Here is a 15,774-nt window from a genome sequence, read left to right as displayed (position 1 = left end):
TGATTTGAGAAATACTTTTCCTAACAAGAGTTACATTTGGAGGCTTTGCTAATTCATCACAATAGGCAGTACCCGTGATAAAACCTTAAGATTTCGCTATACAAGGCCCTCATTATCCCCAAGGACTATGAGAAATGCGGATAAGAGCACCTTAGGTCGTTTTGAGAGAAAAGTTTTTCGCGTGATCTATGGTCCCGTATGCACGAAAGATAAAAGTTCAACGCCTGAAATGCCTTTGGAATGTAGACTGCATGGAAACCAATGCTCAGGCGCAGAAAGAGAAAATTAGGAACCCACGCCCACAGGACAGTGCATTAGTGGAAGACCGCGAATTAGGTGGCGCGCACAAGTAGAAAGTGACATCAACCAACTTGGAGTGCACAACTGGGAACATCTGGCTAGGGACTGAGTTAGATGGATGAGGTTCTAGTTCACTCAGGACTGTAGCGCAACCTTAAATAAGTAAATAAAGTATCACGATTTTACTTGTCAAACAATAAATTTCAATTTTAAACAAAGTCGGTTATTGAATTTCTCAAAAGCTTTATAAGGAACTCAGAGTGGTTTAACGACTGTGCAAGATCCTTATGTCCAAGTTGTATCATTATAGAATAATCACTTGTTCAAGTGCGATGGCTTTACAGCTAGAAGGCACCTTAACCAAAATTCGAAATAAAAACATGGGTACTTTATCTTCGGCAGTTGTTAAAAAAGGTAAGAATAATTGATTATAATGAAGCAAGTAAAGGGTGTTTTTCTAAGAGGTATTTAAATTTGAAATGGAACAAAACATAGACACTTTTTTTTTAAATTGACATGAAATTTAAGTTATTCCAAACATAATTTTTTGGCATTAGAATTTGAATAATATGTGATTTTTTGTTATTTCCTTTTTGGCAATACTGGTTTCAACAGCTAACATATGTACGTTTCGTGTTTTGGGTCATTGTCAAAGATTTTCAGTTTGATCTATAATTCAACCATGGATAATGAATCTTTTTACAAAGGAACAATGCTAGCAAATTATTGAGTTTTATTATCAAATTGAGTTCTCTGTTAAGAGAGTTGATCGCACGCTTCTTTCATTTGTATGCTTATTTTATTCGACCAATCGAGGCGGGTATTCGGTGGAAGGATTAAGGTGCGAAGGCTTTTAAAATACCTCGGGTGGAAGAAGTGAAGCCGTAACGAACTACCACAACGCCGTATTTTTGTTGAATTGGTTCTTGAAGGTATCAATTTTGATTGGATTGATAAGTGAACAAGCAAAACAGGCGTATTTGGAATGAAGAGTAGCCGGAAGCATTGCAATGTAGTCTAAGAGGCGAGTTCTATGAAAAGTTAAATTTAAGTTTTGGACCTAGAACGTTCGATTTAAAGCGATAAGTCCTCTTCGATTGACGCATTGGAAAGAATTTAAGAAAGAGCATGCCAAAATTTGACTAAACGGGTGAACCATTTAACGTCAAACATTAGATTATACGACGGGTACTGTCGATTCAAATAAAGATTTAATACAATTTTCTGAATTGTATTTTTTTTTCTGTTATTTCCCGATAGCACTTAAGAAATTAATCGTTATGATTTTTGGAATGTAGGTTTAACTTTAATGAAGTTTTCCAGCATATGTGGCGTAGAGTAAAATAATTAAATTCTACTATCTTAGAGGACAATACACGGATCCGTAACAATAAAACTATGCCGCTTCCATTTCATTCTATAATTGAATTGTGGCACGAGCTGTGTGACGTGTTGCGTCCGCTCCCGACTTGTTGAAATCACAGATCCTGCACATCATAATTATCAATCGATAAAGTCAGTTATTATGGCCCTGTAGAGTTCACCATGGACTGAAAGGTTCTGGTAGGATAATTTTTAAAGAAGTACTGAACAATTTTTCCACCAACAAATAAAGCACAAAAACAGTAATTTTTTGTGGATGTAACGATGTCTCAAAATGGGCTTTAAGAAAAAAAACTTTAGATGGCATAGCGACCTCTGCCTAAGACCCAAGACCTTTGGCATGAGAGTCCAACGCACTTTTTTTTTTTTTTTTTCAAATTCATTTTTATTTATTCAATCTTAAACCTATCTTAAAGCTAGATAAAAATGCATAAAACTAGCCTAATTATCCATAACTTACAACTAACTTAATGGTCCCATACGGACACTCTAAGTTAAACTATAACACTTAATACTAATGCCTTTCGGCCCTAAGATCTATTTTACTTCAATTTATATTTTATTTATTTCTGTATTTATTAGAAAATTTTGAAAAAAAACTAATATCAATGTCCTTTTTTTACTTAAAAACTACTTAAAATAAGGTCCTTAATATAAAACTTAAAACAAACTTAAACTACCTATTCTACCTATAAACTACTTAAAACTAGAACAACCACAGCAGCAAATCTAACTATCTAACATTTTTGTTTTTCATATTTTGTTGTCTTTTTATTTTTTTTTATTCCATGTTTTCTTTTTTTTTATTTTAATGTTCTTTTTTTTTAATTTTTTTTTTGTATTTTTTTTTCTATTTCTTTTTGTGCCACCATGCCTATTCTACTTAAAACTAAACGCTAAAACTATAAAACAAGTATGTAAGCCGGCCAAGGCTTAAAACCCCATCCCGACTACCCAATATCAAGTGCCGATTGAAGCCACCAAAACTGGTTCTCCTGCTTCACCCTATCAGTTCGGTCCCGTTCGGACACAGGCCTACTGAACCGAAGGAGCTCTGCTCCGCCTTGTGCCATGACGTCCCGATTGTACAGGAGTCGCCTATCCACAGTTCTTCGTCTGACGTGGTAGATTAACGGAACTGCCAATCTATCCTGTATCAGACCGCATTTGTCTAAAAAGAGGAATGCCTCTGGTGAAATGAAGCCGCTCAAGCGTGCACTCTCAAAATACTCGTCGTTCGGATAGAACGCCCCGAAAATTAAATTGTTGGTCGAAGACATAGCTCTTGCAATGTGACCTCGAATGAGTTTTATCACGAAATTGTCAATTCTGTTGATTCGAGCCCCGTTGTATAGGACCTCGTTGGAATAGTAATGCACATAAGAAGATTCGGCTGTTCGATATAAACCAGTACAGCGTCGTAAACACAGCCGCTCGAACACCCAAAACTTCTCCATCTGGGAAGGGGCAACGTTGAACCACACAGGACAACCATAAACGATCATTGGCCGTATGAGGGCCATGTAGCAAATTACCTTCACTCTGGGGTCAAGCCGACTGCTAAAAAACAGCCGTTTCGTCAGAGCGAAAGCTCCTCTGGCCCTGGTCAGAGCAGCATTTATATGTCTGTCGAAATATAAATACTGATCTAACCAGATGAGTCCAACGCTCTAACCATCATGCCACGGGTATTGATAAAAATAGATTCTGAAAATTGGGATCAAAATTTTTTGTCCTTTTTTTTCAATATTGATTTTATAATAAATTTATAACAAATAACTACATTAACCTTCTTCTTCATGATTACTACTGATAAACTGCATAAGAGGTGCATACAAAAATTATGAGGTGGGCGATTAATAAAGAACTCCCAAAAATGAGGCAGGTAAAAACATTTCTTGAAAAAAAACCGGCCCGGAACCCATTTCTATCACAGGTGTCAAAAGAAAGAAAATTTTGTGGAGATTATGCAAACTCTGATTTTACTGAATAATATACATTTATAATTTGTTGAAAAGCTTAGCTCTTTATTATAAAAAAAAAATATTAAATACTGCGAAAATAATATCGTCGTTTTTGTATTTGAACGAACTAAACGAAAGTAAATTTGCGTGTATTTCATATTTTTTTGGGACGAGTTATTTCTTGTGTTATGAGCGGTCTAAGGATATAAGTCAGGGGATAAACCGTGCAAAATGTTTTTGTAAGAGCTGTGAAAATAGCCCATTTCAGCGCATACCTCACAACGGAACAAAAATATAACCTTGGTATTTGCAGATTAGTTTTTATCTTTCCTATTCCTGTTTTGGTTTTAAAGTTTATTCAAATTTCGCTTAAATGTTTTTTTTATAGAAATTTGCGATGAGAAGAAAAATTATGGCTATCCTCAGTATATAGTTACATATTGTACAAATTTAGGAAAATGATAAAAGTATGTATAGAAGTTTCAACCCAATTTAATGATTAATATAATAATAATTTTTAGGAAGATGGGAATGTCTAGTGTATGTTGGTAATATTTTTAACAGAAAATTAAAAAAACTTTTGTGTAACTTTAAATAAAAAATCAACAAAAGCTGAAACTAGCTACAGAAAGCTTTAAATCTAAATTGGGTTGCGGGCGTCCTGTATTGGCACGCTAGTTTTATTTATTTTGTATTTGTATTATTTTTCTATAAAGTGTAATAATAAACATTTATTTATTAAAAATGTTAAGACAACTTGAGATTTTGTTAAAAAAAAGTTAAAAATGTATTATAAACAAAAACTTTTGATACTAGCCAAATAAATTATAAAGATCAGGCGTGTACCATCAACTGAGCGCTCAGTAAGCGTCAGATTGACGGAGGCAGAATCGTTTTGTGGGACAAGAATCTGCGTACAAGCATAAGCTGTCAAAAACATATGTTTTTAATTGTAGTTTTTGATGTGAATTTATTATTTTTTTCTATTGATAATTCTTTGTTACTTTTGGAAAAAAAAACTATTAACATGGATAACAAACAAGAACAAGCCAAATTTTAAGTAGTTCATCAGATAAAATAAGAATTAAAAAAAGGAATAAGGAGCATAAAAAGATTGATGGAGCTCCTAATAAGCGATGATAGTGAGGATGCTGATAGTGGTAAGTACATACCTACCTAACAAAATACATCTTTATTTTCGACTGTATCGATCAAAAGATATTGCACCCCGTCGACCTCAAAAATTTGCTGAGCTTCTTCACTCATGTTAATTAATTTATAAAAATGTTTAAATTTTATTTCTTTTCTTAAAAATTATTTAAATTACTCGCCACACCAGACAAATGACAACTGAACAGCTGTTTTGGGTGAGCAAGCAAGTTGAGAAATGAATCCATGAATTTTTTGTCTCAGAAATCTCCGCAAAAAATCTCAGTGCTCAGCTGCGATTTTTTGTCTCACTTATGGGAAGATAAGTTATAAAATATTTATCTTTTTTTATAATTTTTAAAACTGTTTGACGGAGGCTTTAAACTGCGATGATTTAAAAATTTCAAAATAATTTTTTTTGCAAACTTTGTTAACTAGTAACTTTATGACTTAAGTTCATTTAATAAAGTTGTTGCCCATACTTTGAAAATGTTTTTTTAGTTTTAGAAAAGAACAATAAATTAGAATAAAGAAATTACTCTTGGTGAAACAATTTGATAACTACAGTCAAATTTCTTTATAACGAAATTTTTTACAGCAAAGTTCCTTTTGCAAGGAATTAATTTTTGCCCCGAAAGCACAGTTGTGTCAACATAAATTTTCAAATTTGAAATTGTAAGATGTTTTAACAAAGCTGGGTTCGCTACGTTTCATAGTTGGCCCCATTAACACTCAGTTCCATTGTCAACGATAGGATCAATAATAAACGATAACAACAGGACTTTATACAGTTTTATGAAATGATGATAATTCTACATATTACATTTAATAATTATGTTGCAGTGGATGAAAATTTAGCTACCATGGAAATTCCTTTAAACAAAAAAATGTTCAATGTTTTTACATTTGAAGAGCCGCATTGATCAGCTAACAATGCTGAAATCGAATTTATTTAACGATAATGATATGAGGGTTGCATTTTATATTTTTCTAAGTTTTATTGAAACTAGAGATGAAATTATATATGATACATAATTTCACCTTTCTTAATTTCAAAAGTTTTATAATAAAACATAATCAAATGTGTTATTAAAAAAAAATAAAAAGATATTAATTTTTTGTTAACTATTTCGGGAGCGAGTCGAAATATTGTATTTTAAAATACTGTATGGTCAAAATTCTGTATGATACTGTATGGTTAATATTCTGTATTTCAAAATACTTTGTCTCAAAATGCTGTATTGTCAAAATACTGTATCTCATAATACCGTATAATAATGGTTGTTTTGACATATTAATTAGTTTGGTGCAATTGCTTATGTAATTGTTTATTATGATAGTAACAATTAATGTAAAAATGTGAGAGAGATACCTACATATAAGTAATAAAATAAGAAAGAGAAAACAAGAAGAATATACCATTTATATTATTCTTGTTTTTATTACTTCATAGATTTATGAATTATCATAGGTTCTAATGCTAATGAAAAATTATTATGATGTTTTCTTAAAAAAAAGTATTCTGTTTTATTTCTGTTTTTCTGCATTTCAAAAATGCTGCAAATAAGGCTAAAAAATAAAAATCGTTTTGATAATGTAAAAAGTGCGCACTTTTTTACATCGTCAAAACGATTTTAATTGTTAAGCCTTATTAACAGCATTATAAAATACAGAAGTTTGAGATACAGCATTTTGATCATGCAGTATTTTGTACAAACAGTATTTTGAAATACAGTATTATGATCCTTACAGTATTTCGCCCCCAACCAAATTATTTTTTGGGAGCGGGTCGGAATGCTGTATTTTAAAATACTGTATGGTTAAAATTCTGTATGATACTGTATATTAATAAATAATACTGTATGGTTTATAAACTGTATCTCAAAATGCTGTTTTGTCAAAATACTGTATCTGATAGTTCAGTATTTCAAAATTATTCTTCTTAAAATGCTGTATTTGCATAATATTAACTAAAAATACTGTATTTTTGCAAAATTCCACTCTTAAGCTTTCATTACAGAGAACTTTATAGTCGATGAACTGGATGGTAGAATACTGTTACGTGAATTGGAATCAACTTTACAAAAAATGAAAAATAATAAAGCACCTGGTTTCGATGGAATTCCAGTAGAATTTTACAAAAATGGTACTGAGCAATTGAAAAATTATCTTCTTCTATACTTCAACCGATTATATAATGAGTCTCATGTTCCAAACAATCTAAACAAAGCAGTTATTTTTGCAATTTATAAAAGTGGAGATGTGAACCAGCCAGAGAACTATAGAGGCATATCTATTCTTAGCTCATTAAGGAAGATCTTCACTTCAATACTCTACGAACGGCTAACCAATTGGGTTGAGGACAAAAACCTTCTGAGTATGTTTCAAGCCGGTTTTCGAGCGGGTTACTCAACGCTGGACCATATATTTGCGTTAACAAGTATTGCCAAGAAATGTATTGATAAAAAGAAAAAATTATACGCTTGTTTCGTTGACTTCAAAGCTGCATTTGACAAGGTGAATAGACAAGCATTGTTGTACAAGCTCTCAATGCTTGGAATCTCTCGGAAATTCTTGCAGCTATACTTCAATTTCCTTATCTCGTCGACTGCTTCGGTATGGGATGGATCGCATCCATCAGATTGGTTTGAAACGACAACAGGTGTCCCACAAGACTGCATTCTAAGCCCAATCCTCTTCGCTTTATTTATTGATGATATTTCCGATGTTCTTCCAGGAGGAATATCTTTTGCCGACATACAAGTAAAAGTCTTACTCTATGCTGATGACCTAGTATTGCTGGCTGAAAACCCTTTCACTCTACAGCTGCAAATAAACAGGTTAAATACATTCTGCGAGAAATGGGGGTTAGCTATCAATACTAGCAAAACTAAGGTGATGATTTTTGAGACTCGTCAAAGAAGAAGGCTTCCCGAAGAGAATTGGCAACTTAATAATATTGCTATTGAAGTGGTGCAGGAATTTAAGTATCTGGGAGTTTTAATCACACACAACCTTAACTTCGCAAAGCATGTTAAGAATAAAAGTAATGAGGCTAAATTAGCTTTGAGCATAATGTGGCCAAAGTTCTTTGCGAACCAAGAAATTGATCTGTTGTCAAAATACCGTGTGTTTCGCGCGACTGTGAATACATGCATGTGCTATGGTACCCCGGTTTTCGGACATACTTATATAGAGGCGTTCGAAGCAGTACAAAGATATTTCTTCAAGCGCTTATTTAGATTGCCAAATTCAACGCCAAATTATGCCATCTACGTTGAATCAGGATTATCGCCTCTTTACATTGAAAATCTAAAATCAAACTCCGACTATTTAATAAGAGTTATGAGAAGAAGCGGAAGAAGTCTTCATAAATCAATCATGGTAAGATTGTTGCAAACGAGGGCTTCACCATTCAAGGATTGGAACGAGTTAGCCCTAGCCCACGGAACTAATCTTCCCCTAAGTGAAACAAACGTTGATGAATGGCCGGTGCTTTTTGCTAATGTCATTGCTAAAATAGATGAAAAAATTTACACCCAGCATCTATCTAGAGCAAATGAAACTACATCTAGAAATATGTATAAGAACCTAAATCACCAGTTACCCTCGGAAGCGAATTATTTCTCTACTGAATTTTCGGCCGAAGCTATAAGCTACATATTCAGAGCTCGTGTCGAATTGTTAAACTTAAACTTTATGCCCCACCGAGCTGACTTGTCACAAATTTGCGAGCTTTGCAACAGACGAGAGAATGAAGATACAATCCATTTTATTGCAATCTGTCCAATGCTGCAGGAAATCCGACGATTGTATTTCGAATCAAGTCATCTCACCCTAAACCGACTCTATGAAATACTCAATGGAGCGATAGGATGGTCTACCCTCTATAAGTACTGCAAACACGCCTTAGCATATCGCAATAGTTATGTAACTTAAAACAGCAGTTGTTGCAGTTCAAGCACCAAAATTTTTGTTGATATCTTTTGTGTTTCAAATCACTTAAAAATTGAAAACGTATAAATATATTTGTGTTTCAAATCATTTCAAAATTGGTATCTTTTTGTGTTTCAAATCATATTAAAATTGTTAAATTTCTTAATTGAATTATGTAAATCTAATTTTAGTTACTTTATGCTTTTTTGAATTTGTATACTATAAAAAAAAAAAAAAACTTGTTACTTTTATTTATTTTATTTCATTTTTATTCTTTATAACACTAAATGAAATGTCATAACAGGCAGACGGCAGAATAAGCCATGTCATTATTCTTAAGAAAAGAAATATTGTTAATCAAAAATTTTTGTTAATAAAGAAGTTATCTATCTATCTATCTATCTATCTACAGAGAACAAAAAAGGCAGAACTCGATATCCGCATGTACATTTCTGTCATTTATTGAACCTCTGAAAACTGAATACATTAATAAGTCATATCATAAATAAGTAAATAACAATAGGCAATAATATGAGTAGGTTAGGTTATAGTGGCTGTCCAAGATGGAAACGGACACACTTAGGCCAGTTTAATGGCCCATTATGATACCACATCAATCTTGAGGCTCCTAAGGTCAATGGAACCAGCTTGAGTCCTTTACGAAACGTGAGAGGCTGATTATACCGATATGATTTAGATCGTTAAAGAAGAATTCTCCTAGGTAATTCTTTCTTTTTCGAGCTAGAGCAGGGCATGCGCAGAGAAGATGAAGAACCGTTTCTTCCTCTTCCTCGTCCAAACAGCTTCTGCAAAAGTCATTTGAGAATACGCCTGGTCTCGTGGCGTGCTTTCCTATTAGACAGTGTCCGGTTATGTAACCTATTATCGAGCTTATATGCGATCTGCTTAGAGAGAGCAACGTTTGAACGTTTTAAATCCAGTGTTGGCCAGATGTTTTTTGTGACTTGACACGTGGTTATGTTGTTTCACCTGGGGCCTGCCCTCCACACAGCGTCCTGCATTAGCAACAGTTTTCAAGTAGCGACTGGTATGCCAGTACGTGCCAAACGTGGTAGGATGGGCTGTACTGTACCGTTCCTGGCGATATCATCTGCCTTACAGTTACCTGGAATGTCTCTATTTCCCGGCACCCAGCAAAGGTGAATATTAAACTGTTGTGCCGTCTCCATTAGAGATGATTGACAGTTATGGACTGTTATAGAGTTTGTAGAGACAGAGTCCAGAGATTTGATAGCGGTCTGGCTATGAGAGAAAATACGGATATCAAATGTTGATATCACGTTTTCTTTGAGCCAAGACAAGACTTCTTTTATCGTCAAAAGTTCCGCCTGGAGAGACTTAATTTCAGTCGTTCAGAGTAATGATGTTTTTGACCCATCTGCGTAAAAATGGATTAACTCATCCCAAAAAGATCTGGTAGGTATAGAAATCTGGAAGTTTCTGTCGAATTGTAGTTGGGGGATGGTATAGTCTGTGTGCTTTGGAATTGATTCTAAGTACCTTAGAATTACGGAGTGGCCAATGTTGTTGTTAATACAGTGCGATGAAGCTTTGAGGCGAATAGCGAATATTTTTTGCAAAATATGTCAAGAGGTGTAAGGCAGAGCAAGGTCTCCAGTGCCGCAGACGGGGTCGTGCGGAGCGATCCGCTTATACATAGGCAGGCTGAACGTTGGACTTTATTTAGCTTATCCCTGTTTATACCTTTCAGCAGTCCACCATACTACCACACCGTACGTTAAAATCGGTCCGATTACCGATGTGTAAAGCCAATGCGTGATTCTGGGTTGTAAGCCCCATTTATTACCAATAGATTTTTTGCAAGAAAAGAGAGCAACAGTAGCTTTTTTGACTCTTTCCTGTACGTTGCGTTTCCAATTTAGTTTTTTGTCTAAGACAAGACCCAGGTATATATATATATTAATATAGGGAGGGTTGAAAAATGGAATTTTGTATCTCCTCGAAAATAAGACCGGATCAGTTTTGTGTGGGTTAACACCCAGTCCACACCGATCAGCCCAAAGTATTAGTCTGTCCAAGGCATTTTGTAAGAGTTCTTTTAGGATGTTAAGATGCTTTCCTGAAACTGCTATAGCAACGTCGTCCGCATAGGCTATCACTCTGAAACCCTCCGAATCAAGACTAGTTAGGATTTCATTCACCACTAGGTTCCAGAGGAAAAATACCACCTTACGGTGTCCCTATACTAACGAATCGTCCACTAGAAGAGTTGCCCAGTTTTGAGTTAATTATTCTGCTAGTAAGAATTAAATGAATTAACTCCCGAAGCGAACTCTCTACATTTAGAGATGTTAGTGCAGATGTGATTGCAGATGTGTCCACGTTGTTAAAGCCACCTTCGATAATATGAGTAACAATCTTTGAATTGTATAACCAAATGGACTTACAACAACAACAAAAATGCAATGACTTATGAATTATCATATGTTATTGTACAAGGGAAGTATATTACAGCATTATACTAATGAAAAAATATTATGTATTATTTATAAAAGTAATCTGTTTTTAAAATACTGAATTTCAACAGACTGTTAATAGGCTGACAAATAAAAATCGTTTTGATGATGTAAAAAAGTGCGCACAGTATTTTATTCATACTGTATGTACATGCAGTATTTTGAAACACAGGTTTTTGAGATATAGTATTTTAAATACAGTATTATGATCCATATGATTTCGAACCCAACCCTTATCTTTTTTTCCAAAATATAAATGCACACTTATAGTAATAAATACAGGCCTATAGTAATCGCAAACTTTTATGAATACCGAACAAAACTGTTACCAAATACGTACGTGCGTACTGAAAATTTTTAAATAATTTTGAATTACAAACGGATTTGTGATGTTTTTTTTTCGACATTCGTAAAAGTTTTTGAATACAATGAATAGATCGATATAAAGGCGTTTGACTATTTTAGTTTTAAATTGTCTGTCAGAGTTGCCACCGCCAGACTCACTTTCCAAAGCCTCACTTTTTTGTGATCAAAGGCTAAATTTATGGTAAAGAAACACTATTAGATGTACCTACTCATTTTTCGGTAAATTTACGCAAGCCAAATTTAATTTTAAATTCTGAAACATTTTTTGTACATACAGTGGTGGACAAGAATTTAGCACATTTGTTAAAGAAAATAAAAACCGTTTAATTTTCAATTTGTTTTTTTATTATGAAATTAATTATATTTTATTTACATTACATATACATACATACATAGCACTATGTTTTCATAGTACTTCATCAAATATGTTTAACATCTTTAAGAAGAAAAAAATATGGAATGTAGAAATATCAATTTTTCGCCTGGACACGAATTTAGCACATTCAACAATTCCTTTATAAAATTTTAATTACCGTTATCAATTCTAAGTTTTCTTAGTATTTGATAGGGAACCCTTTATTTTGCAGTACAGAAGCAATTCTCTTGGCAAACTTTCAACCAAAGCCTCACATCGTGATTTGGAATTGCATACCAAGCATTTTGAAACTCTTGCCACAATTGTTAAATTGGTTGGTTTTTTTTGCTCAAGGTGATGTTCAACATCATTCCACAAATTCTCGATCGGGTTAAGATCGGGTGATTGTGCTGGCCACTTCAAAACGTCGATTTTATTCACCTCTAAGGCACACTTCACTAACTTTGAAGTGTGTTTAGGGACGTTGTCGTGTATGAAGCGCCATAATAACGGCAAATTGTCTTCTGCGTAGGGTATCATATGATCCAACAGGATATCTCTGTACCCTTTCTGGTCCATTTTCGTGTCAATTTTTATGATGTGGCCAACGCCGTGCCATGAAAAGGCATCCTAGGCCATAACGTTGCCTCCACCGTGTTTCACCGTCTTATTGGTGTGCCTTGGATCTATTCCCTGTTTTTTGGACGCCATACATATTTTTTTCCATCCGATCCCAACCGGCAGAATTTGGATTCATCGCTCCAGAACACGTTTTTACAAAAACTAATTAGTTTGTCTGGGTGAGCTTTGGCAAACTGTAACCTAGATTTCAGATTTGTTTTGATACAAGCGGTTTTCTCTGAGCAACGCACCCACGTTAATCGTTTTCATTTAATCGGCGTCTTATGGTCCTTGAGGAAACATTTACCCCTTAGTTCGTTGAAAGGTCGCTTCGAATGGCACTGGAGGTCTTAAACAAATCCTTGGTCGATAACCTATAAATAATTCTATCTTCATTTGTAGTTGTCTTTCTGGCCCGGGGGTTTTGTTCAACGTTTACAATCACTCCAAACTTTTTGAAATGACGAAGGACATTATAAACCGGCTTCCTGGAGCATTCTAACAACTTAGAAATGTCTGTTACCGCCCGCCTTTTTGACTTCATTTTCAATATCAAACTTCTTTTTTTCTTTCAGAAATTTTCAATTTTAGATAACCCAGGTTCTAGATAGATTTGAAACAATAAGAATTTTGATTGAAAACGTCCCGAGTATACCAGGAGTCCAATAAAAATCGACTTTAAAAAGAAAAATGTTGCAATGACCGCTGTATTCTTTCCATATTCATGACTTTTAAAATAAATGGAAACTTTTGAACCAAGACAAAAGAAATGAGCAAATAAAAAAAAAACATTGTTTGGAAGGTAGCTCGACTTAAAACCTACTTTTTTGAAACTTTTTGATGTAAAAACGGTCTTGAAGTGCAATTGGACCTCAGTGCTTTAACAAGAAAAAATAAAGTTACAAATTAAAGAAACTTGGAAGTTTAGGTTAACGTCTAACATATGATTACAGTCTGTCCGATGATCCGAATATGTAAACTATCTACAATCTACATACCTTAGACGAATGAGTTAATTCCGATTAGAACTATCTTTATAGCATAGGGTTTTAATTGGTTAAACGGGGAATTTATGAATCGACCCCATCTAAAACACGAGGTTTTGGTTTAAGTCCAAATGAGTCAGTCCCCTCTTCAAAAAAACTGTCCGCATAGTATCGGTTTTTCATTCTGATTGTTTCATTTTATTATCTGAATCAATTTTTTGAATAAAGCATCCAGATAATTTAAAGCTGCTTCTAGTTTGGTCAGAAACTATTGAATTGAGTTTTTATTTTATTTTATAATAAACAGCTTAAGAACTGTTTTTAGTAACTTTTTGAAAGCGTCTGCAATTATCTTTGCTAAACTTTGTCATAACAAGCACCACGCTGTTTTGAGGTAGAGGGACATTCTAATTTTATTAAAATTAATCTTCCTGATTAAAGCTAGATTTTATAGGGTTCTTCTTAGCGTGCTTCATATTTAAGTGCATTTATATATGAACTTACAAACCTGACTTGTCAAATCATCCGCAAATTTTTTGCAAGAGCTTAAGAAAACAAACTGGCACCTATAACATCTCCACTCCCATAAGTAAGTTAGTATCCACTATCGCTGATTACGTTATCACGTTTTGAATGTGGAATAACTAAAATCTTAATACTTAAAGCTTCTATCATACTTCATTTCTTGCAGACAATTCTATCTTATGCTTTTACAAATTGCCGGCACATGTTTCTAAAATTTAAAGTCCTTTTTAAATGATGATAATAATAAAAAAAAGTTTAATTTATTCAAAAACAATAATAACAAAATTATTCAATAACACCAACCGTAAACAGAAATAAAAATAAATTACCCAAGACCCACCGCAAATGGCGGTTCGGTAGATCCTACTCCCGCGAACACCACTTAACCATAACCAGCATTATATATGAGAAGTGTAATCCAAATTTCTATCGCGCAGGGGTTGCATTTTGTCGATATCCCTTAAGAACCATTACAAAACTCCAAACATTTCCATTTTGGAAGTCACACCGTATTTATTTACAATTTAAGTTGCTTTTGGATAAACAACTATTGCTTTTGGATAAACAAAACTAAAAAAAAATTAACATTTAAACCATTAAAAACACACTCCCACTTTTGCGGTAAGGTGGACCATGGCCAGGACAGACTCGTCACTTTCATTTGACTGACTTTTTTACACTTCACTTTTTTTTCCTTTTGCATCTCAATCGCAGACTTTTTTAATTAAATCCATGAATGTAAACAGATTGAAATAAACAAAAGTACAAGCAAAAATATCGCCAATAATTTTATGTTAAACAAAACAGAAAACTTACCTGTCCATTTAAATATTATACAGGTGAAAGAGTATTGAAAACCTCCTCCTAAGCGCAACTCCACTGGTTTTCTTTGCAGGATTCTATTTTTTTTTTTCGTTTTTTGAGCTAGGAACAAAATTGCACATACAAAAAGAAAAAACCTTTGTACGCGATTTGAGAAAAATCACATTTTATTTGGTTTTTGGAATAATTTTCACATGGCACACCACTTTGGGAAAATACAATATTGAAAGCAGGGACATCTTATTAGAAAAATATTTATTGTTGGAAAACTATGTGTATATTATTTTGAGGAAACACAAAGAAAGCAGCAGCAAAAGATTTCCAAAAAAAACTTTTCGAGAGATATCCACCCTAAAACTAAAACACATCAGCTTAGGTATCCATGATGCGAGATTTTTCACACACTTTCGGCCTCGAGGGGCGATTGGGAAGCCTTGCAACACATTCAATTGTTTATTCATGCATTTTTTAATATATTTATTTTGGATTTCACTAGTTTTTAATTGGGATTTGTATGAGAAATTAAATGTTTGTCCTCTGACGAGAGAATTTTCCGAGTTTACCCAAAATGTCGGTACGAGCTCTTTTTTTTAGTACCGTCGACAAATGTGTGTATTCACAATGGTGATGAAGGTTGTGTATAGAATTTTTGGGACTTTTGAATAGACAGGGATGTTATTGCTGACGGTAATGTAGTGCAGTATATTTATTTTAAGATACATTTGGTCATGATAAATCGTATCTGCATGCTCAATGCACGTATATAAGACTTAAAATATAAACATGGGGCATTTCTCTTATAATGTTCGCCTTATTTATTTATTTATTTATTTATACAGACGAACACAGTAATCTTAAATTGTTAAGTA

At 33.8% G+C, this 15,774-nt stretch overlaps 1 protein-coding gene across 2 annotated transcripts in view; it reads right to left on the bottom strand.

The window, feature by feature from the left end:
* LOC129948536 (uncharacterized) overlaps positions 1-15,491 on the bottom strand; it is a 29,624-nt gene extending 14,133 nt beyond the window's left edge. For both annotated transcript variants that reach the window (XM_056059575.1, XM_056059577.1), the window contains exon 1: positions 14,900-15,491. The gene's annotated coding sequence lies outside the window, so the exon portion shown is untranslated. The remainder of the gene's footprint in view (positions 1-14,899) is intronic.
* Positions 15,492-15,774: the final 283 nt, after the last annotated feature.

Source organism: Eupeodes corollae, chromosome 2 (genome assembly GCF_945859685.1).
Source record: "Eupeodes corollae chromosome 2, idEupCoro1.1, whole genome shotgun sequence".
Classification (NCBI taxonomy): domain Eukaryota; kingdom Metazoa; phylum Arthropoda; class Insecta; order Diptera; family Syrphidae; genus Eupeodes; species Eupeodes corollae.
Note: the sequence above shows the minus strand (reverse complement) of the source record. Positions and strands in the feature narration are given on the sequence as shown.